At 38.5% G+C, this 24,477-nt stretch overlaps 1 long non-coding RNA gene and 1 pseudogene across 2 annotated transcripts in view; one reads left to right on the top strand and one right to left on the bottom strand.

The window, feature by feature from the left end:
• Window positions 1-7,103: 7,103 nt before the first annotated feature.
• The window catches only part of LOC139440797 (uncharacterized), a 26,098-nt gene continuing 8,724 nt past the window's right edge, over window positions 7,104-24,477 (bottom strand). For both annotated transcript variants that reach the window (XR_011651012.1, XR_011651011.1), the window contains exons 2-3: window positions 20,329-20,397; window positions 7,104-7,829 (exon numbers count right to left, since the gene is read on the bottom strand). This is a non-coding gene — a long non-coding RNA (uncharacterized lncRNA). The remainder of the gene's footprint in view (window positions 7,830-20,328; window positions 20,398-24,477) is intronic.
• Window positions 19,124-19,883, top strand: LOC112323142 (pre-mRNA-splicing factor SPF27 pseudogene; annotated as a pseudogene).

The raw sequence follows: 24,477 nt of genomic DNA, 5'->3' as shown, positions 1-24,477 counted from the left end.
AGATGTCTAACACCTCAAGAAGATGTCTGTGTATTTCAGGTTCCCCACCATAGTTTAAGAAATGCTCATCGTGGCTGGTGTGGATCAGTGGGTTGAGTGCCCACCTGTGAACCAAAGAGTCGCCAGCTTGATTCTCAGTCAGGGCACATGCCTGGGTTGCAGGCTGGGTCCCCAGTAGGGGCGAGCGCGAGAGGCAACATTGATGTTTCTCTCCTTCTATTCCTGCCTTCCCCTCTCTCTAAAAATAAATAAATAAAATCTTTTAGAAAAGAGAAAGGAATGCTGAAATGAGGGGTTCAGGAATGGAATGGGGTATTCTGAAAAGCTCTAAGAGCTTCTTTCCTCAAAGTGTTCCAGAAAATGTCTAGGAGGTCTTCTTTCAAAGATGTTTTACTTGGGATTTTTGCTTTTGGAGAGAGGTCAGTACACATAATCTCTAATTCCAAGATTATATGATTCCAGTTTTTATGAAGATTTAACCCTAAATTAATTTGTTTTTAGCTCTACTTTTCACAGACAGTGCAGTGGCCCGATGCCAGAACCATAATGTGCTTAAACTTGTAGCTTTCTAAAGTCTTTTTTCTTATTCCCACAACCCTGTCCAAATAGCGACAGTTGCACTTAGGCCAACCAATTGTCAGTTTTTTGGTCCTGGGAAAGAGTAACGAATAAACCCCGCTCCATTCCAGGGGTCCCTGGTGGCATTTCTCTGTGATGGCCCTATCACACTCCACTCCAAGCTTGGTACCACGGTTACTGCTCCATTTTACATCTTTGGGTAAATCCACTTTCTAACTGTTCTCGTAGCGAGGCCCTAGAAAACATTTCTATTTCATTACTCCCTGTGGAAAATATTTTCTTCTAGGAATCTGGGACTAGGACAGATCTGTAAAAGGCCTTTCATAATTGTAAAATTAAAAAATACCCACTTTTTATACTTTATTGAATTCATGTGCATACATCATTGTTTATTTTTAGCAAACGACACTGGCAAAATAGAAGTTATCACATCATTGGCATTGACTACCTAAAATCCTTCTGCAAAGTGTCAATTGGGTCTTAATATTTAATTCTTTAATTGGGGTAGAATTCCTAAATTGGGATAGAATGGTTTGCCATTTAAATGTAAGGAAGCTGGGTCCTAGTCATAAACACGGGTGTCTGGCGGAGGTGGGAGGGGCGGGGAGTAGACACCCCTGTTCTCCGGTTCCAGCCTACCTCTCTCACCCAGGCAGCGTTCTCTGCCCTACCTATCCCATTACAGGAGACTTCTCACACCCTGACTTGCAGCTTCCAGAAATGAGGGTTGGCTGAGAGGCATGGCTTTTCAACTCCACCTACCGTCTGCCTCAAAAACTGCATTAGTATTTTCTGACATCGCAGTCCCAAATCCATGACTCCTTCCAAGAGGAAATGTATTGAAATAGAAAGGAAGGATAAAATGGAAGAATTAACATTCAAAGATTCTGGAGAATAGCCTGAAAAATGAGTCACCAAGGGAAACCTGTTTCTATTTCTATTTTTATTATTTCCAAAATTTAAAAAGAGTACAATCAAAGTCAAAAGGTTCAAGTTAAGATGATGTTTTTCATGCAATAAGATCTACTAACCATTCTCAAGTTGAGTTAAAGCAGTCATTTGACAACATATCTATTGGGAGATGTAAAATACTTGTTTTTATAATTCTATCTCAGTGTGTTCCCTGTTTCAAAACTGTTAGAGGTTTACATCTATGGTTTTGTTTTGGTTTTTTGTGGTTTTTTTGGAACACAGTCTGAAAAAAGACATAACATGCCCCCCTGATGTGTTGAGATTCTTCTTTTTTTATTTCAGTGGTAATTTATTTTTCCCATACTTTCCCCAGTTTCAGGAAAGGGTGGGTTAGAGTCAGGGGCTTCCTGAATGTTTCAGAACAAAAATTCAAATGAAGCTATGTGTTTAGAGGGGCCCCCTGAGAATTGTGTTTGGGAACATACCGACCCCATGTGGTATTATCTTTGCCCCATTTTACAGTTTTCTGTGAAATTTATTTTTAATCTTTAACAAAGCATGCCCATGTTTATCTTAAGTTATGAAAAAGTGTAATCGTTTAAAGCAAAACTTTCAAAAATAATTAAATATACAATGAATGCTGAAACATAAAAGTCAGACAGAATGTTACTTAACAAGAAAGAACTTCCTAAAGATCAAGGGGTTGTTGTTTGTTTGATTTGCTTAAGACAAATAAGAAGTACTTTCACTCTGAGGGCTTCTAATGGGGATTTAAGGAGGCCCCACCCCCACCAAGATGAAGGCTGCCTACCCTTCTTATTCACAGAGCTGGAAAATTTACTGGTTGACACTAAAAAGATACAGTGTGTGTTCAGAAGAATGAAATGCTGAGCTTTGAAGAGAGCATATGAGTCAAGCAAAGGGCATTTTTGAGCATGCCTTTCAATCTCATTTAAAGTTATGGAGGAAAGAAACTATACCTTGGGCTTTGCTTTATTTGGTGTTGGGGCAGAAAGCATGCAGCGCAGCACAGAGCTGGAGTGAATTGTGTGGGCTGCTGTACTCCTCAGTGAACACATTTGCTTCCGAATTCCAACCGCCTGTGACTGCTTTCAGGGAATGAAAGCCCTTGTCCCGTGACTACCTACAGATTCTGTGTTCGCTTTAAGTCAGTTACAGACAGGTCAGAATAAAACAAGATGGAAATATAGTCTCAGTTCAGTTTGTGGTGGCCTGAAAGAGACGGGTCTGCGTAATGGTGGTCTCTCTCGTTATCAGCCAGAGCAACTCTGGATGGGGGGATATCTGATTATTTCCAACCAGCAGCTGTCAGATAGGCCCGATCAAGTCCTTCAGGAGTACTATTCAAAGAGAAACAACAGTTACTTTTATGTATTTTGTACAGGTCCCCCCAAACAGCTTCAAAATATGTGTGTTGGCTTTTTGTTTGTTTGTTTGTTTTGTTTTGTTTTTTATGAAAGCTTCCAACTGCTTGTGCTGTGAGGGGTGAAAGGAGGAGGAGGCCATGAAGCAAAGCCTGACCCTGGTAAACACAGACATGACACAGTGTTCGTGCTGAAGAGGGTTTTGTTGGGCCAGCCGTTCTTCAACACTCCACGTGGGACTGGACTTCACTGCAGTGTATAAATGATGTCCATAACTGCAGGAAATCGTACAGAAAACAAACAACAACGGCAACAAAACCTTTCATGGTTGGGAGAGCAGTAACGCAAATATTCCAAACACCAGATACTCCCCAAATCATGGCTTTGGAACAAGTTGTGTCAGAAAATTACTTTGTTTTGCTTAGTTTACTTTAATGGGAGGAAGTATGGCAGAGTAGTGAAATGAGGCAACTCAATTGTTATTGTTTTAAAAAATTATTTCATAGTATTGGTATCAATAATTGCTTGTGATTGTTGACTGACATTGTATAAATACATATCCATCAGCACAAAAAGAAAGGTAATTCACAGATAGGATTAGAGATAATAAAAGTAGTTTTTAAAGTACTGAAGACTGGGTAGGGGACTACTTTTATAAGGGAGGACTCAGGAAATAGGACTAGTTATTTTGGTTAGGCTAATTCTGTTATATCAGACTTCTAAGAGAATTCTTTTGGTTTGCAGAAAGACTTGAATTCGGATCATATCTCTCCAATATGTTTTGTACAAAGGTTTTTATCCAGTTTCTAATGGGCTGAATAGGTGACCTTTTCAAAATCCTTCATTCCACCCACTGCATGGTTAATATTAATATTTGGACTGGGTCCACAAGGGTTTCCCCAATGTTAGTTTTATTGTTCCTTTTCAGGGTGGCGCATGGGGAACCTCTGGCCTGAGCGTGGCTGAGCCTAGCGAGCGGAGACCATTGTGAGATGGTCCTACCATATCTCTGTTGGAAAATCACATCCTGATCTGTCCGATTTCTAGTGAGTAGACAGTTGTAGCTCCAATCCCATAATTCTACCACCAAAATAGAATTTTAGATACTTTTAATAAGATTATCTAGAGAAAACTATATCTAGGTCTTCCCTGACAAGTTTTATGAGTCAGTGCTTTGCTTCTATAAACTAAAGTTAGAAACCCAGAGTGACTCACTTTTCTTTTTTGTGTGCATCTAAGTGTACAAGGAAGTCTGCTTCTGGTGTTGCTTTCTTTAAAGGAAAAAAAAGGACATGTTCCTTCTCAAGTATCCTTTTTCGGTCAGCAATTTTGAAGTGCAAGACTGATTGGTACCCTAGAGGAAAGGGCTGATGCTCTGATTTGTCATGACTCCCTGTGAGTGGAGCTCTTCCATGGCTGGAGAAAGGAAAACACTTGTTGTACTAATACTGAATGTGCTTCCTGTGTAAAATAACCTTTAGCTCTGTGGAGATCCCCCATTTTAATGACCAGGAACATAGTGGAAACAGAAGGAAATCCAAACACCTCACTGGCAGCCACTCTCCTCATCATCTGGCCAAGCTACAGACCCCCTTTGATGACAGAAATGGCTGTTAAGGGCATGCTCAGCTGGGCTCCTGTTTCTCTTATTTTTAAGGTATGACCATTTTAATTGTTTAAAATGTGATGCCATTTGGACCCAGGAAGAACACTGAGCTCCATCAATCAGGGATCATGAGGTAAATGGACCGGGGAGTCCTCTTACTCATGCATCTGTCACGGGGCCTGGAAAGTGTGGTCAACTGCAGGACCAGCTCTCAGCCCCCAGGTCAGACTACAGGCTTCTGTTATTTCTATGTCTTCATTATAGAAACACTGTTGAGTCTACGGTGACCGTCCTGGCCATGAGAACCTCTCTTCTTATGCAAAGCTTAAAATGGGATTCCCTACACTGAACCAGCGGGAAACCCTGCAGTGTTCACAGAGAGAAACACCTTTCGAGCCTTTCTGGGCTTTTCCAAGACCCTGCAATAGCCCAGCTCTTTAAGTTCTGTGGAAAGTGTGTCTGTGCAATGGGGAGAGAAAGAGGTTGCGACATGCTTTCAGGGCTTCCCTGGCAAGCTGACACTTGTGTTTTCCTGCAGAACACCATCACATCCTGTCTCAGCAACTACACCTTAAAAATGCATTTGCTCTTACCAGAATACAGCTTTCCACAGGTGGGTGAATGGCATACCCGCCCCCAAGCCAACTTGCAACCTGTTCCTTCTTGAAAGACATGTCTACTTCTTAAGACAGCTGAGCTGGTTGGGGGAAGAATAACAACTTCTTTAATCTCTTTCCCATTCTGGATTCTCTCTCTCTCCCTCCCATTTCTTCTTCTTTCTCCTCCTCACTTACATCTGCAACTCCCTCAAGCTGGATCACCCAATTTATCTTGACTCACCTCTGTTAAGCCTCCTTCTCCCTAAGAATGAATGATTTGTCTCAGTGAATGCAGACCAAACCTAATGACACAGAGCCATGTATTCACATCTTAGAGTGCATTACTGGGTCCTAAAATTCCAGCTAAGTCTGACACACACATGGTGAGTGGGAGGGACACTACCTGGTACCCTAGTAGGTATTCAATAAATATTTATCAACTTTTGTTTGATGTTTGATGTTTGCCGGTGGGTTGAACACTGGTCAGGAACCATGAGAGCCAGGCTTTGTCAGTGTTCTACTACTTTGATGTGCAACCTTTGACAGTCTCCTGGCCCCTCTGGGTTTACAATTTCCTGGCTTTCTAAAAAGGAATTTTACTTTCTCGATCCTTGAAACAGGGTATCCACCCCACAGACAGAAGAGTTCAGGACCGTATCAGAGAATGTACATAGCCAGACGAGAAATATCTTCCTAGAATATCAATTTCACTCAAGGTTAAGTAATCTGAGAGTTTTGTTTTCTATAGTTACATAAAATCAAACAAAGATATAGTAGGTACTCCTGATATGCAGGATGCATGAGTTTTACATCTGCAGCCAAGTTTTGAATTGTGACCACAGATTACCCCTCTACCCTCACTTCCTGTTCATATTCACTTTCCTCTGCTTTTTGAAGTTTCAGGGGAGAACTCTAAGAAGTACTGTTAGGTGTGAGGTACTCTCCCTTGTGGCTTCCGTTTCATTCCTATTCTTAAAATGCTATTTCTGAAGGATCTCCCCAATGTTCAGGCTCCGATTACCACCTGTATGCTGATGTCTCACTCATTTATATACCTGCTCTGAGCACCCAAATCCTGCTTATCCAGCTGCTCACTTGGGATTTCCTTTTGGATCTCTCTGAAGTGCAAACCCTACATGTCTAAAGCAGGACTCACTATTTCCTCCCCAAACCTAGTATCTTTCCAACATTCCGTATCTGAGTAAATGCTGCTACATTCATTAAGTTGCACAAGTTATAAACTTGAGTCACCCTTGACATTTTCCTTTACTATATTTCCTATACCAAATCCATCTCTAGAACTTGTAAGTTTTAACTTCTAAATAGCTCTCAAATCCACCTTCTCTCCATCTTCAAGCTACTTGCACCCCTTGTTTTTAGCTTCCTTACTATTCTATGCCACATTCTGTTATGGCTCCTCTACCTATAAGACCCTGCATGCTCTGGCCTTATACCTACCTCCAGCAGCCTCAACTTTCCGTTCCAGCCACACTGGCCTTCTTCCAGTCCTTCATATTCCCCAGGCTCCATCTTATCACAGGACCTTTGTCATGCCTACTTTCACTTGCTCTTCACTCAGTTAACATCTACTCATCTATCAGCCTTCAGTTAATTTCTACTTATCAGATCAGAAAAGTCTTTTCTGACCTCAAGGACTTGTTCAAATCTCCTTTTTTAGGACCAGTTATTTCTTTCTTGTAGTGCTTGCTGGAGCTATACTTTTTGTTTGATTATTTGATTGATGTGTACTCCCCCTTCCTCCAAGGCTAAAACTCCACAAGAATAGGACATTAGGCAGCATTAGAACCCCAGAAGCTAGCATAGTAGACACTTTAATAATAAATATTGGTGACCCAATGAATACAGTAGTTATTCATTAGGAAAGGAACGGAGACTATTGATAAATGCTATCAATAGTAATGAGTTAATACACAGAGAAGATGTTTGTGACTCTAAATTGTCATTTATTTATTACATTCTATTTAGAGTGATAGTTGGGGTTATTTTTCAAACATCAAATGCAGGTCATTTGAACATAGTGCACAGATTTATGGAGGCAAAATGCAATGAGCATTTGAAGTCAAGAACTCAGATCCTACAGGGGTGTCCAACCCACAGCCCTTGGGCTGCATGTGGCCCAGGATGGTTATGAATGCGGCCCAACACAAAATCATAAATTTACTTAAAACCTTTTTTTTTTGCTTATCAGTTTTCGTTAGTATTTGTGTATTTAATGTGCAGCCCAAAACAACTCTTCTTCTTCCAGTGTGACCCAAAGACACCAAAAGGTTGGACACCCCTGCAACCAGACCTGCCAATCTTTTAATGGTTGCTACACCAGGGCATTCAACCAAAAGAGGAGTTTTTATAATACATACACCAGACTTTCCATATATCTTAACCAATAAAATTAATTATTTTCTTGTACATGTATGACTTTTGTTTTAACAAGATTAATACATTTTCATGGATTCCTACTTAAAGCAAATCTTCTTAGAGTGGCATAACATGGGAATGGCAGCAACAAAAATAATGTTTAATAATTTTACATTAAGCCCAGGTTGGTGTGGCTCAGTGGATTAAGCATCAGTCTGCAGACGGAAAGGTCACTTGTTTGGTTACCAGTCAGGGCACATGCCTGGGTTGTGGGCCTGTCCCCGACTGTGGGCATGTGAGAGTCAGCCAATCAATGTCTTTCATATACACTGATGTTTCTCTCCCTTTCTTTCTCCTTCTTTTCCCCTTTCTCTAAAAATAAATAAGTAAAATGTTTAAAAAATATAATTTTACTTTTAAGACCCAAGACTGTTTAAATGACAATATAAGTCACAACACTAAGTTTTAAAGGTAATCCCAGTATACATTTGTATATATATTTCCAAATAAATTTTCAGTTGAAAGGAAAAATCTTATGAAATTGTCTCTAATCATTGATTAATCTTGTCTTACTAGTCATGAATTAAGGCATATCCTAAAAGACAACACACATTTGCCAAGTATATGATACAAAATGATACAGTAGTCACTTGAAAAACATTATTGTTTACTTTGTTACAATGTTCTGTTGCACTTCACAGGGCAAACAAAGTATCATTTTTTAAGATTATATTTGGATGCAACATAATACTTGACTAAAGAATACACATTAAGCAAAAAAGGCAATTCTTATTCTCCTATAGCATGAAGTCTATAAGTAGACAAGCCAGTTATCACTGAGGTTATATCAAGGACAGGGGTTTTCCCCTCTATTTCTCCATTCTTGTGTTTGTCACCTTATGATTTCAAAGTGATGCTCAAAGCTCTGGATCTCATAACTGCATCCAAACAAAGAGGTGGAGGGGGGCTAGTTGGAGGACAGGAAAGGGTGAAATGTGGCTCTTCTAGAGTAGCTCTCATTTTATCATGGAAATTTCCATATGGCCCCCAAACTCAAGGTAGGATAAATAAAAAGGCATTCACACCAACACATATTGTGGTCAAATGCAGACAAAGAGAAAAGTCTCAAAGTAGTGAGAGAGAAAAATACAGATTGCTCACAAGGGAACAACATCTATTTGGCATACTTGTCAATAGCAAAAATGGATGCAGAGTATGGAATAATATCTCCAAAATGCAGAGAGAAAATAACTGATGCTCTAGATTTCTATACCCAGCAAAACTATCTTTCAAAAATGAGGACAAAAATAAAAATATTCCTGACAAACTTCAAGTGAGAGTTTACTGGTACTCACTAGAGGAACTTCTAGAGGGTACACATAAAGATGAAAAAAATTCATTACAGAAAGAAGATCTGAAATCCTAAACACATAGCAAAAAAGTAATAAACACATGAGTAAATCTAAACAATCACAGGCTGTGTTAAACAATAATGTCTTAATTGCAAAGTTAAAAATTAATAGAGAAATAAGATATGATAACAATGGCATATAAGTTAGAAGGAGGTAATCAGGAATAAGGCTTGCAAAGGTCTATACTTTGTTCAGAAAGGTAAAACACTGACCAACTGAAGATTTATTAAATTAAACACTTCATTAAATTATACATACGCATATTATGTTTAAAAGTCTAGGACACCCCATAAAATATTTAAAACAACAACAATGAACAACCACCCCCCCCAAACATATAAGCTCCAAACTAATAAAGGGAAATAACAGATTAAGAATAAAACATAAACTATAATCCAACAAATCAAGAAAGAAAAAGAATATAGAAACAGCAGAAAAACAATGCATAAAATAAGATGGTAGCAATGGAATCCAAATATATTACTACTTTTTGATATTTTACATTATTTTGTTTTTTGAATCTCAAAGTTTGAGATGTACATTATAGAAGAACCAGAACACATAGAAGAAATGTATTTAAAATGAGAATCTTCTCACTGAGATGGAACAAAGCTAACCATGCTTCAGTGTTTTGTGACTGTGTGTTCAACAGCTCCCTGACACACAGATCTAAGTACTGTAAGACATATGTGACCTGCAATCCTTTACGAAAAATAAACTCTCAAATGCACAAGATACCATTCAAAATATGTGATGCTATTATTTTTAAACTCACAAAACTTTACCAAGATGATTTTGTTGCTGACATACACTATTCATCTTTATTTCTGTGCATTACTCCTTGTATAAGTATGCCACAATTTATTTATCCGTTCAAATATTAATGTCCAATTAGGTTGCTTCCAAATTTTGGCTATTAAGAACAGTAATAACTTGAGCATCATTTTATGTACCTGTGAACACAAATAACATTTCTGTTGAGTATTTGGAGTGAAATAGAAGATCAAGTTAAAGTAGAAGCTGCTGAAGACTTTTCCAAAGTAGTTGTGCCAATTTACTCTCCCACCAGCAAGATACAAGAATTCTATTTGTTCTTTACATTTTTTTTTACTGTTGTCAATTACAATTGCCCCCATTCTCCCCTCATGACTCTCTCCGGCCTTACCCACTCCCACCTCCCACATTCAATCCTAGCTCCCCTCTGCTGTCTTTGTCCATGGGTCCTTTATACATGTTCATTGGAAATCCAAATATATTAAAATAACAATAAGGCTAAGAAGACTATATTCTTTATCAGATTATATAAAAAGCAAAGTCTTGCCACATGTTGTCTACAAGAGACAGGTGTAAAACAATAAGTTCATAGAAGAGTTGAAAGTAAAAAGGTAAAACCATTTAATAAATATTAACCAAAAGAAAATATGTATAAATATATTACTATCAGAGAAATAAAAATATTGGGTTGGCCAAAAAGTCCATTTAGTTTTTTCCATAAAATAAAAGACACATTTTTCATTTCACCAATAACTTTATTGATTTGGATATTTTGAGTATGTCAGCTATTTCTCACTGTTGGCTTCTAGTGGGTAGAGGCCAGGGTGGCTGCTAAACATCTTCCAATGCATAAGACAGCCCCACAGCAAAGAATTATTTGGCCAAAATGTCAACAGTACCTAGAAACTTCTCAAACCACTTTTGACACATTCGATCAGTCACAGCACCTTCTCCATACACTGCACAACTCATTTGCATTTCAGTTGTGATTTTACCTTTCTTGAAACAATAAAGCATAATACGCCAAAAACGTGCATATTTTCTTCCATCTTAAATATTAAAATGGCTGTACAAAAATTCACCAAATTTGATAGTTTTTTTTTTTACCAGCCAACAGTATCCCAGCTTATATGAAGATTGGAAGGACATTAAAAATTTTCCTTAAAAACTGTAGAGGGCGTTAAAAAATCAGGTGATGAGGAGAGTGCTTCAGGACAATAAGGTCCCTGGGACCAGTGCAGGAGACCAGGGCGGCTGCAGCCCCTGGCCTGGTGCCTGCCGGGTCTGCCGCAGGATTCTAGAGAGAGAGCTGGGTCAACGGCTCCCTCCCCTGCCAAACAAGATTTGAGCAGCACCAGGAGGGACATGAATGCTTGAAGTCACGGGAGGGTGGGGAGGGGGGGAATAAGGACAAAGTGGCAAACACACAGGGGCAGTGTGCACCCACTGAGACTGTGGACACTGGGTGGAAAGAGTTGGGCCGTGACGGTCCCTGACCCAGTCAGTCCCCAGTCTGATTGGAGACTGGGGCTGTGAGAAGCCAGGTGCTTGTTTGGAGCAGCAGGCTTGAATAGGAGGAATTTTTCAAAGAGAAAAAAGAGGCACTCAGTGGCTGTTTGGGGAATTCTCCTCAGCAGCTGCCCCCACCTCCTGCGCCCTTACCCCCACCTGTCCTGCTGCAGCAGCCACAGCCCAGAGGCACGTCCCACCCGGCACCTGTGCCCAGGGCCCTGGAGGGCTGACTGGCTCTCTAAGAGGAAGGCAGAGACACCACCTGCAGAGGAGAGCTGCAGTCCTCAGGGAGTCCTGAGTTAAGAAAGACTTAACTCAGTGTGGGGGCTGAACTACCCTGAAGAGACTCTGAGAGTCCCTAGCATCTAGGACAGCAAAGAGCAAGAAGGTGGTGTGTGAGTTGCCCCTAAGTGGTACACCTCAAGGACAGCACAACTGGTGGATTGAAGGTGCAGGCTGGGCACAGAAGGGTGCTGGGGGCCCACCAGTGAACTAAGGAATTGGGCTGGAGGCTGAGCAACTGCCAAGAGTGCAAGTGCAAGTGCGGTTCAGGAAGGGAGAAAACTGAAATCAATTGCCCCTCAGCCTGCTGCACCCAGGAAGACCAGCAGAACTGGCTTGGCCGGTTTAAAGCCAGCAGAAGGCTTTTTTTTTTTAAATTCCTTCTTCAATTCTTTCCTTCTTTCTTTTTTTATTCCTTCCTTCTTCCTTTCTTTTCTTATTCCTTCTTCTTTCCTTCCTCTTTTTTTTTTAATTCCCACAAGTGAGGCAATAAAACCTGGAGCTGTGAAAAGACCAGAGTTGGCCCAAAGAGGGGTCATCCCAACAAATGAGACTGAGACAAATTTCAATTTGCTACTCCAGAGATCTTGCAAGTTATTTGTATATTTGTATTATTAATATTTTTTCATTATTCGTACATCTTTTATTTTATTAGTATTTTTGTATTTCTCTTCTTTCTGTTTAGTCTTCTTCACTTGGTTTGTTGAATTGTATTGTTTGACTGGTTTCTCTTGTTCTCTCTTTCATAGTGTATTTCTACTTTTCGACCTTTCACTTCACTTGTGTTTCAGTAGCACACTACTCTAGGTCCTGTACTTCCTATTCTTGTTATTCAGATCACATAGATTCTGTCATATGATTGTTGCTTCATTACTACTGTAAATAATTGCTGTTCCATACAATTGTAAATACTATATAGAACCCCTCCCAGATCTCAGCCCACTTCAGTTTCCTGATCTTTATTACTGTTGTGGTTAACTCTATTATCTCCTACACTACAGCTATTTTCTATTCTCTACTCTCATTTTACCTCGTAATCTGACCTCCCACAAGCTCATTGTTTTCCAGATCCAACTCACAACCCTTCCTCACCCCTAACAAGCATCTTATCTTTTTTCCATCCTTTCTAAAAAGGGGCTAGTTGGGTGAAATATCACGGCTAATACTACATATATCCAAAGGATCTCCTATCTCTTCTCTATGGGTTGGTACTTTAAATACCATAGAATACACTCCTGCAGTCTTAAACCATTTTGCCTTCCCCCTTCAACTGATCACAAAAAAGAATAGGTGGGAGCTGTGAACACCAGTATACCTGCTAGAAGAGGAAACCCACCAACAAGGAACCACCAACATATAACAACGGAAGAGGTGAAGGAGGGAGTGGAAGCTACATTAACTTCAACCAAGGACTAATCTGAAAATACAACTATATGGTGGAGAAATTATCCAGAACAAACAACTGAACAAGAGCAAGAGAGGAGTCCTGAAACCTTGTACACACAGAAGAATCAGCTTCAACACAACCTTCCCACACCTGCATAACAGAATACAAGAGGTGGTGGATGGAAAGACCCTCAGTTAACCAGCTGGAGGGAAGGACCCACCAAAGAAGGACCCACCAAAGACCCAACAACAATCAAAACCCGAAAACATACAGAGAGCCAACATAAATGATAGCCCAAGACCAGCCAGTTCAGGAGATGAAGGAGACAGCACGACTGAATCTCACAGATCTTCTGCCATAGAAGTTCACACCAGAAACCCAGGGAGGCAGAACAGATCAATTTAAGAAGCAGAGGGTAACAAGAAGAGTCTCACGAACAATGGGAAGACAAGGAAACAATCCCCAAATGAAAGGAAAGGAGGAAGCCTCAGAAAGAATGCTAAATGAAATAGAGGCAAGTCAAGTATATATGCACCCAACATAGGAGAACCCAAATACATAAAGAAAATCTTGGAGGACTTCAAGAAAGATATTGACAGCAACACAATTATAGTAGGGGACTTGAACACCCCACTGTCAAAAATGGACAGATCTTCCAAACAAAATATCAACAAGGATATTGTGGCACTTAACAATACCCTAGAGGAAATGGACTTAACTGATATATATAGAGCTTTTCATCCCAAAGAAGCAAAATACACATTCTTTTCAAGTGTACATGGAACTTTTTCAAAGATAGACCACATGATAGGACAGAAAGCAAGCCTCAAAAATTCAAGAAAACTGAAATCATATCAAGCATTTTCTCTGACCACAAGGGACTGAAACTAGAAACCAACCCCAAAGGAAAAAACCCAAAACACTCAAAATCATGGAGACTGAATAGCATGCTATTTATTAAACAATGAATGGGTCAAGAACGAGATTAGGGAAGAAATCAAAAACTTTCTGGAAACAAATGAAAATGAACTCACAACAACCCCAAACCTATGGGACACAGCAAAGGCAGTCCTGAGAGGGAAGTTCATAGCAATACAGGCCTACCTTAAAAAGACAGAAACATTTCAAACAAACAACCTAACCCTATGCCTACAAGAACTGGAGGAACAACAACAAAGACAGCCCAGAGCAAGCAGAAGGAAGGAAACAACCAGGATCAGAGCAGAGTTAAATGACATAGAGACTAAAAGCACAATTCTAAGGATTAATGAATCCAGGACCTGGTACTTTGAAAAGATAAACAAAATTGACAAGCCTTTAAGTAGGCTCATCAAGAAAAAAAGAGAGAGGATCCAAATAAACACAATTAGAAATGAAAGAGGAGAGATTACAACTGATACCACAGAAATACAAAGGATTGTAAGAAATTACTATGAAGAACTGTATGCCCAGAAATTTGAAAACCTAGGTGAAATGGACACATTTCTAGAAAAATATAATCTTCCAAAACTGAATGAAGAAGCAGCAGAAAGCCTGAACAGACCAAACAGCAGATGAAATTGAAGCAGCCATCAAAAAACTCCCAACACACAAAAGCCCTGGACCAGATGGTTTCACAGGAGAATTCTACAAAGCATTTAAGGAAGAGCTAACCCCTATCCTTCACAGACTATTCAAAAAAATCCAAACTGATGGAAAACTCCCAAACTCTTTTTATGAAGCCAGCATCATCCTAATCCAAAAACCAGATAAAGACACAACAAAGAAAGGAAACTTCAGGCCAATATCGCTGATGAACATAGACACCAAAATTCTCAACAAAATATTGGCAAACCGAATCCAGCAATGCATTAAAAAGATCATACACCATGACTAAGTGGGATTCATCCCAGGGATGCAAGGATGGTACAATATTCACAAATCAATAAACATAATACATGACATCAACAACAGCAAAGACAAAAATCACATGATCATATCAATAGATGTGGAAAAAGCATTTGATAAGATACAGCACCCATTTCTGATAAAAAAATAGTCAGCAAAGTGGGAATAGAGGGAGCAGTCCTCAACATAATAAAGGCCATATATGAGAGACCTACAGCCAACATCATACTCAATGGACAAAAACTTAGAGCTTTCCCACTAAGATCAGGAACAAGACAAGGATGCCCTCTCTCACCATTCCTATTCAACATAGTATTGGAAGTCCTAGCCACAGCAATCAGACAAGAAAAAGAAATAAAAGGCATCCAAATTGGAAAGGAGGAAATGAAACTGTCACTGTTTGCAGATGACATGATAGTGTACTTGGAAAATCCTATAGACTCCACCAAAAAAATGCTTGACCTAATAAGTGAATCTGGCAGAACAGCTGGATACAAAGTCAATACTCAGAAATCAAAGGCATTCCTGTATACCAACAATGAAACTGCTGAAACAGAAATCAGGAAAAAAATCCCATTTGATATAGTAACAAGAAAAATAAAGTACCTAGGAATAAACATAACCAAGGAGGTAAAAGACCTGTACTCAGAAAACTACACAACACTGAAGAAAGAAATTAAGGAAGACACAAACAAATGGAAGCATGTACCATGCTCATGGATTGGAAGAATTAACATCATCAAAATGGCCATACTACCCAAAGCGATTTATAGATTCAATGCAATCCCTATTAGAGTACCCATGACATATTTCACAGATATAGAACAAACATTTCAGAAATTCATATGGAACCATAAACGACCCCGAATAGCTGCAGCAATTTTGAGAAAGAAGAACAAAGCAGGAGGGATCACAATACCTGATATCAAACTGTATTACAAGGCCACTGTAATCAAAACAGCCTGGTACTGACATAAAAACAGGCACATAGACCAATGGAACAGAACAGAGAGCCCAGAAATAAACTCAAGTCTTTACGGTCAATTAATATTTGACAAAGGAGGCAGAAGCATAAAATGGAGCAAAAACAGCCTCTTCAACAGATGGTGTTGGGAGATCTGGACAGCTACGTGCAAAAAAATGAAACACGATCACCAACTTACGCCATACACAAAAATAAACTCAAGGTGGATAAAAGACTTAAATATAAGTCGTAACACCATAAAAGTCCTAGAGGAAAACATTGGTAGGAAAATCTCAGACATTCCATGCAGCAACATCCTCACAGACACATCCCCTAAAGCAAGGGACATAAAGGAAAGAATAAACAAATGGGACCTCATCAAAATAAAAAGCTTCTGCATGGTTAAAGAAAACAGCACCAAATTACAAAGAGAACCAACAGTATGGGAAAACATATTTGCCAATGATACCTCAGACAAGGGCCTGATCTCCAAAACATATAAAGAATTCACACGACTGCACTCCAGGAAGACAAACAACCCAATTAAAAAATGGGCAAAGGACTTGAACAGACACTTCTCCAAGGAAGACATACAGAGGGCCCAGAGACATATGAAAAGATGCTCAGCATCACTAGCCATCAGAGAGATGCAAATTAAAACCACAATGAGATACCACCTCACACCAGTCAGAGTGGCCAACATAAACAAATTAAAAAGAAATGTTGGAGAGGATGTGGAGAAAAGGGAACCCTGGTGCACTGTTGGTGAGAATGCAGACTGGTGAGGCCACTGTGGGAAACAGTATGGAATTTCCTCAGAAAACTAAAAATGGAACTGCCCTTTGACCCAGCAATTCTGCTGCTGGGATTATACCCTAAGAACCTTGAAACCCCAATCCAAAAGAACCTATGCACCCCAATGTTCATAGCAGCACAATTTACAATAGCCAAGTACTGGAAGCAACCTAAGTGCCCATCAGCAAATGAGTGGATCAAAAAACTATGGTACAGTTACACAATGGAATTCTTTTTTATTATTTTTTATTTTTATTCAGTTACAATTGTCTGCATCTTCTCCCCATCCCTCCACCCCACCCCAGCCAGTCCCACCTCCCTACCCCACTCTACCCTTCCCCTTGATTTTGTCCTTGTGTCCTTTATAGTAACTCCTATAGACCTCTCTCCCCACTATCCCCTCCCCACTCCCCTCTGGCTATTGTTACATTGTTCTTAATTTCAATGTCTCTGGTTATATTTTGTTTGCATTTTTCTTTTGTTGATTATGTTCTAGTTAAAGGTGAGATCATATGGTATTTGTTCCTCACCGCCTGGCTTATTTCACTTAGCATAATGCTCTCCAGTTCCATCCATGCCATTGCAAAGGGTGTAAAAGTCCTAGGGGAAAACATTGGCAGGAAGATCTCAGACATTCCATACAGCAACATCCTCAAAGACACGTCCCCTAAAGCAAGGGACATAAAGGAAAGAATAAACAAATGGGACCTCATAAAATTAAAAAGCTTATGCATGGCTAAAGAAAATAGCATTAAAATGAAAAGAGAAATAACAGTATGGGAAAACATGTTTACCAAGGATACCTCAGACAAGGGCCTGATCTCCAAAATATATAAAGAACTCATACGACTCTACTCCAGAAAGACAAACAACCCAATTAAAAAATGGGCAAAGGACTTGAACAGACACTTCTCCAAGGAAGACATACAGAGGGCCCAGAGACATATGAAAAGATGCTCAGCATCACTAGCCATCAGAGAGATGCAAATTAAAACCACAATGAGGTACCATCTCACACCAGTCAGAGTGGCCAACATAAAGAAATCCACAAAGAAATGTTGGAGAGGATGCGGAGAAAAGGGAACCCTACTACATTGTTGGTGGGAACACAATGGAATTCTATGCAGCAAAAAGGAAGAAGGAGCTCCTACCCTTTGCAACAGCATGGATGAAACTGGAGAGCATTATGCTAAGTGAAATAAGCCAGGTGGTGAAAAATAAATACCATTATGATCTCACCTTTAACAGGAACCTAATCAGCAGAACGAATAAGCAAGCAAAATATAACCAAAGACACTGAAATTGAGAACAGGCTGACAGTGGCCAGAGGGGAGGGGGGAGGGGATTTCAGGAGAAAAGGGTGAAGGATTTGCTGGAACAATTATAAAGGACACATGAACAATAACAAGGAAGGCTGGAAACAGGGGAGGGAGTTGGGGAGAACTGGGGTGGTGGGGACGGGTGAGGGAAAAGGCAGAAAACTACTTGAACAACAGTAAAAAAATGTTTTAAAAAAGAAAGAAATTGACAAGATAAAAGTATCAGTAAGAATATGGATCATTTGGCCATCACAATAAACAAACCAATAACTGGAGAATATATTTTCTGTTCAGAGAGCAACTGTAAAAATTGACAGTGTACTAGCCCATAGAGCAAAATCAACGAATGTCAAAGAATCACTATCATGTAGACCACATTCCCTGACCATACCATGATTAATAACAAAAAATAACAAAAACTCGAAAATTTAAAAACATAATTCTGATTTGTTCATGTGTCAAAAAGGAAAGCAAAGGGAAATGAGAAAATACTCGGAACCACCAGTAATAATTATATAGGAAAGTTTGTGAGATATAGCTAAAGTGATCATCAGAACGAGTGAGTAGACTTATATTATTTAATTAATTTAAAAATAGTTGAAGTGACAAAAAGTCTAAATATAAGAGAATAAAGGAAATAATGAAAAAGGCAAAAATTAATAAAACAAATCATCAGTCAGTAGAAAGGATCAAGAAAGCAAAATTCTGGTTCACTGTAAAAAATTAACCTGATAAACCCTTAGCAAATTGATAAAGAGAGCAAATACAAATTTTAAGATAAAAAAGGGCAATAATAAATACCATAGCAGTTACACAGATGAAATATTATAAGCAATTTATGGATACATATAAAAACTTAAGTAAAATGGCCAAATGCCCGGAAATCTAAATTTACAAAACTGACTTAAGTAGAAATTTAAAATATCAGAGCTATTTAGCTTGCACAGCCATACTGTTTGTTTAGGGACAGAGTCCGTTCTAATTGATTTGTGCAACTATTCTAATTGGTTATTAAATAATTTGATTACTACCCGGCCTATAATTATTAATAAAATTTTATCAGTATTTAAATTTTTTCCCACAAAGAAAACACCAGGTCCAAGAAGTTTTATAGGCAAGTTTACCAAGATTCAAAGAACAATTTTAGTCTTAGTCTTTTACAATTAAGAGTATAAAAGAAGGAACATCCCCTAATTCTATGAGGCTCATATAACTTTATACAAAAACTAGACAAGAAAAAAATTATAGTCCAGCTTCATTCTTGGTCATGAATGTAAAAATATTTAAATATTAGCCAATGTATTGAGCAAAATATGTATGAGGATAATGATCAATTGGATTTATTCCAAGAATGGAAGGTTGTTGAACCATTAGAGAATTTATTAATATAGCAGAGAAGGAAAATGCATGTGAACTTAAGCACGGCGGGCACTGGGCCGGAGGCTGGCGAGGTTGTGGTGGACGTCCTGCCATATTCTGACCGAGGTTATGAAGCACCTGGAGTGCGGGAAGCGGCTGCGGCACTGGTGGAGGAGGAAACTCGCAAATACCGCTCTAGTAAGAACTGCCTGAGCTACCTGACAGCGCAGGATTATTCTGCTTTTGAAACAGACATAATGAGAAATGAATTTGAAAGACTGGCTGCCCGACAACCAATTGAATTGTCAATATGAAACGATATGAACTTCCAGCCCCTTCTTTGGGTCAGAAAAATGACTTCACTGCATGGCAAGAGTGTGTGAACAATTCCATGGCCCAGTAACAGCATCGGGCAGTTTGGATTGAGAATCTGGAACGAATGTCACAGCATGGATGCAATGCCTGGGAAGTACATAATGAAAATCTAGTTCATATGATTGAACATGCACAGAAAGAACTCCAGAAGTTAAGGAAACATATTCAAGATTTAAACTGGCAGCAAAAGAACATGCAACTCACAGCTGGATCTAAATTACGAGAAACGCAGTCAAACTGCGTATCCCTGGTAAGAATTGTGAGACCAAAAGGACTATTGTGCAGTTAGAAAATGAAGTCTTTTAAATGAAGCAGCAACATGGAGAGGTCAACAAAGAAAACATCCCACGAGACTTCTGAGAAGACGAATTGATTCGGTGGATAGAAAGGAAGGTGGTTGGGCCTTTCCAGATCAGACACTGGTCTGTGAAGGACGACAGCATCTTACGGAAATCACTGGTTGTGTTTAGAAACCATAAAAAGTGGACTGTTAATATTCTTTGTACATTAGCAAAATAAAAAAGTTCAACTCAGAAAAAAAGAATTTATTAATACAACTTACCACATCGATAGATTAAAAGAGAAAAATGCTCATTTCAAAAGAGGTAGAAAAAGTATTCAAAAAATTCTAAGCCATTTATAACAAAAACAAAACAAAAAGTTGAAGCCAAAATGGAATAAAGAATATCCTTAGCTTACCTAATAAAGAATATTGCAAAAACATCTCTGGCAAATACAATACATACTCTACAGTAAAAATGTAAAAGCATTTTCTTTAAAAATAAGGACAAAGACAAACTATTACCTTTCCAACTTTGTGCAGTAATTCCAGCCATAGCAGGGCATCAGGAAACATAACAAAGGAGTATAAGGACTGGAGAGGAAGAAACCAAATTGTCATTATTTACAAATTAAATGATCGTCTATGTAGGAAACTCAAAGAATCTGCCAGAAATCATAAGAAAAATAAGAAAGTGTATCAAGATTTTTCGATATAAGGTCAATAGGCAAAAGTTAAATTTCTATATGCCAGCACACATAAAAAAACAGCTGTGAATTTTTATATTAAAAGGATACCATTTACAATAGCATTAAAAAAAGTTAGCTAGGAATTAATCTAAGAAAAGTATTTAAGAAACCATGTAGAATACTACAAAAATTTACTAAAATAGATGCAAAAGCACTTCAGGAAATTAAGAAATATACCATTTGGGCCCTGGCTGTTGTAGATCAGTGGATTGAGTGTGAGTGGGCCTGAGAACCAAAGCGTCACCGGCTTGATTCCCAGTCAGGGCAAATGCATGGGTTGTGGGTCAGGTCCTTAGTAGGGGGCGAGTGAGAGGCAACTACATATTAATGTTTCTCTCCCTCTCTTTCTCCCTCCCTTCCCCTGTCTATAAAAATAAATAAAATCTTAAATATATATATACTATTTGAATGGGGAAGTTCCATCTTAAAGTTGTCAATTTTCCTCAAACTTTATAAATTCAATAGAAGTCCGAATAACCTTAACTAACTCAAATTTATAGGAAAGAACAAAATGCCAAAGATAGTTAAGGTACTTCTAAAGGAAGTAGGAGGTCTTGTCCTATCAGATATTAGAAGATATTATAGAGCTACACTTAAGTCAATACAGAATTTACAAGATAAACAAATTGACCAAATGGAACAGAGAGCCCAGGACCAGACATCTGGCAAAGCTGGCATTGCAGACAAGTGGGGGAAATGATGAATTTCTCAATATAAAAAGAGCTGGGATCTAAATTAACAATTTTAATCCCAATATGAGGAAAATAAAAGAACTGGATCCTTACCTCACCTAATATGTGTGTGCATACTTGTGTGTGTGTATATAACTACAGTTACGTTAGGAACATAAATGTAAAATATTTGAAAATTTCTGAAGAAAAATATTGATACACCTGATTACATTAAATTTAAGAATGTTTCTTTATCCAAAACCTATGGTTTGCCTACAGAGTAATAAAAAAGACAAACTAATAGTCAAATGAGCAGATGATATGGACTGCCATTTCACACCCGAGAAAACATGCATTGGCCATTAATACGAAAATATACTTAATTTCAATAGTGGATATGAAAGTAAAACTTAAAACCACAATGAAATACAATTTTGTACCCAACAGAATGAGAAAAATGTACAAGTTGATGAAGACCAAGTGTCAATGCGTATGTGGAGAAATGGGAAGGCTACTAGTTGAAGTGTAAACTGCTCTGCAAGGCTTGGTTAACATTTGGATATTACTAGTAGCTGTAAATGCAACAATTCCACTCTTGGCAGAGAAACTCTTGCACCAGCAGATGTACAAAAAATACTTATATTATCAAAAACTGGAAACAATCCAAAACCCAGTAGAATGGATTTTTTTAAATGATGGTGTGTTTATACAATAGAATACTATACAATAGCAAAAGTGAATCAACTATATATAGTCATGGTGAACTGCAAAAACACTGTGGGGTAAAATTGGAAGTTATGGATGAATATACCTTGTGATTTTATTTTTATAAAGGTTAAACAGGCAAAACTAAATAATACATATTTAAGTTACAACAAAATTGAGTACAACTATAAATAAAAGCAAGAGGATGGTTTAAAATTCTTTTTTATACGTCAAAATCAGATGGTTCAATGTTTTAAAAATTATTGCAAACCACAGTAAAAATAAAACCTGAAAGCTACACATTTAATTTTATAAAGCCAGCAAAATCTTAATCTGAATATCTGATTTTAAAAAACAGTACAATTAAATATAAAATAACCTCACTTGTGATTATTAGTGCAAAAATTCTGAATACAAATTTAGGAAATAAGAGTATTTTAGTTTAATAAAAGTTATTATAACCAAGTAGATTTATTTCAGGAATACAGGGCTGGTTCATTACTGAAAATCTGTCAATATATATCCATTACACCAGCAAATTAATGGAGAAAATAGTGATTATATAAATAGATGATGAAAAGGCATTTGAAAATTCTGAATAAAATCAAGAAAAACACAGGGATATCCACTATCACCATTGTTTATTTAACATTAATTTGGAGGATGTAGCAAATACAGTAAGAAAAATATATAAATTTGGGAAAGAAGGGATTATCTTTTTGCCGATAATATAATTACACATTTAAAAACGCAAAGATATGCTTTTAAAAAGAGCCTCGTAGAATGAATAATTGAGGAGAGTGGCTGGACACACTGTAGCACACACACACGCACACACACGTACATGTACGTGCACACCGTTCTCCATGTAGAAGCTCTCTTAATTCACTTTCATCTAAATGACTTTGGGGATTAATACAAGCTCTCGATTATATCTGTAAAATCTACAGACTATTACTTTTATGGCAAGATAAATGCTCTTACTTTTCGTGATAACCACATATTCCACTTTCACTGGTTGAGTTCTTATGTTTACTAGTATCAAGTGCTTGCTCCTACACATTTTTATGAGTTACATTGTTATTATAACCAAGTAATTCAAATAAATATTACCAAACCAATAAACAATAATGTAAAAAGAATTGTTTTGATGACTACTAAGTCATCTTCTTTATGTTCAATAAAGGCAAATTACACAAAATGCTGTTGGTTTGGGTGTGGCAATTATAAAAGATGAGGTGGGAGCTGTAAGATTCTGTATTTATATTTTTCTACGAGTATTTTTCAGTTTTTGATCCACGGTAGAGAAACCCAAACTAGCAATTGTAAAGGATGCATTACGAATGGGATCTATGCGAGAAAGATACCACGCACTCCGAGTCAGGACTTTGCCCTGCATGTCCGTGTGGATGTGCATGCAGGGTCCGGCACAAATAGTGCCCCTTTTTGATTACAAAATCATAAGCATGTAATTCTGTAACATAACAGTATCACACTCAAGCACACCATATGACATTTTAGGTGAAATGTTCAAATGAAAACTATAAATTATCACACTCATATTATTGCCCTACCAACCACAATCAAGCAGGCGTTACTTCGGCCAGACCCTTGTATATACATATACATACATATATAGATATATATATATTTTTTTATTTTTTAAAAGATTTCATTTTATTCTAGAGAGAGGGGAAGGGAGGGAGAGAGGGACACATTGATCAGTTGCCTCTGGTACGTGCCCTGATGGGGGACTGAACTGTGGGGAACCGTTCCAAGCATGGAAAATGTGGCTCAGCCTCCACTCGGAAAAGCCAGTGGGGAGCGAGGTTGGCAGGCAGGACCCACGTCCCTGGATAGGTTCTCCAGTGGGAAATCAGGCCTGCGTTGTAACTAGACTGCTATGAGACTTGCTCTTGCTAAAACTCCCTCACCCTGAATTGAGGCAGCAAATGTTTACTGAGTATCTTATCTTCATCGTCCTAAAGTCTGTGCTAAACCACCCAAGTATGGAGTGTGAGCAGCTTCCCCTTTGAGCTGTAACATCATTCTCTTTGAAGTAATTAGCAGTGTCCTGTCCTTTGTCCTCTGTCCTCCTTAAAAGGTAATCACCTGTGGTGAACCTGTGCATAGTAAATGAGGATTGCCCTCAATGTAATGTGCCCAGAAAAACAATAAAAGCCTGTCCAGGAGGGGATTATAGACCCTCTCTTTAACTTGGAGAGCAGCCACGCAGCCCCTTTTCCTCCACAGGATTTCTGTAGTCCGTGTGTATGTGTGTTTGAATACTGCAACCTCAACAACAGATCTTGCTGGCTGAGATCTGCGTCACTGAACCCTCAACTCAGGTATGTGCCCTGATTGGGAACTGAACTGGTGACCTTTCACTTTGCAGGACAACACCCAACCAACTGAGCCACACTGGTCAGGGCCACACACACATTTTTAAATATGTGTGCTGCATTCATTAGGATAGGCTAGTTTATGCTACAGTAATTAAACAACAACCTTAAATCTCAGTGACTTAAAACAATGACTCTTTGCCTGGG

The sequence above is a fragment of the Desmodus rotundus genome, chromosome 3 (assembly GCF_022682495.2).
Source record: "Desmodus rotundus isolate HL8 chromosome 3, HLdesRot8A.1, whole genome shotgun sequence".
Lineage (NCBI taxonomy): Eukaryota > Metazoa > Chordata > Mammalia > Chiroptera > Phyllostomidae > Desmodus > Desmodus rotundus.
This window is presented reverse-complemented; position numbering and strand designations above follow the sequence as displayed.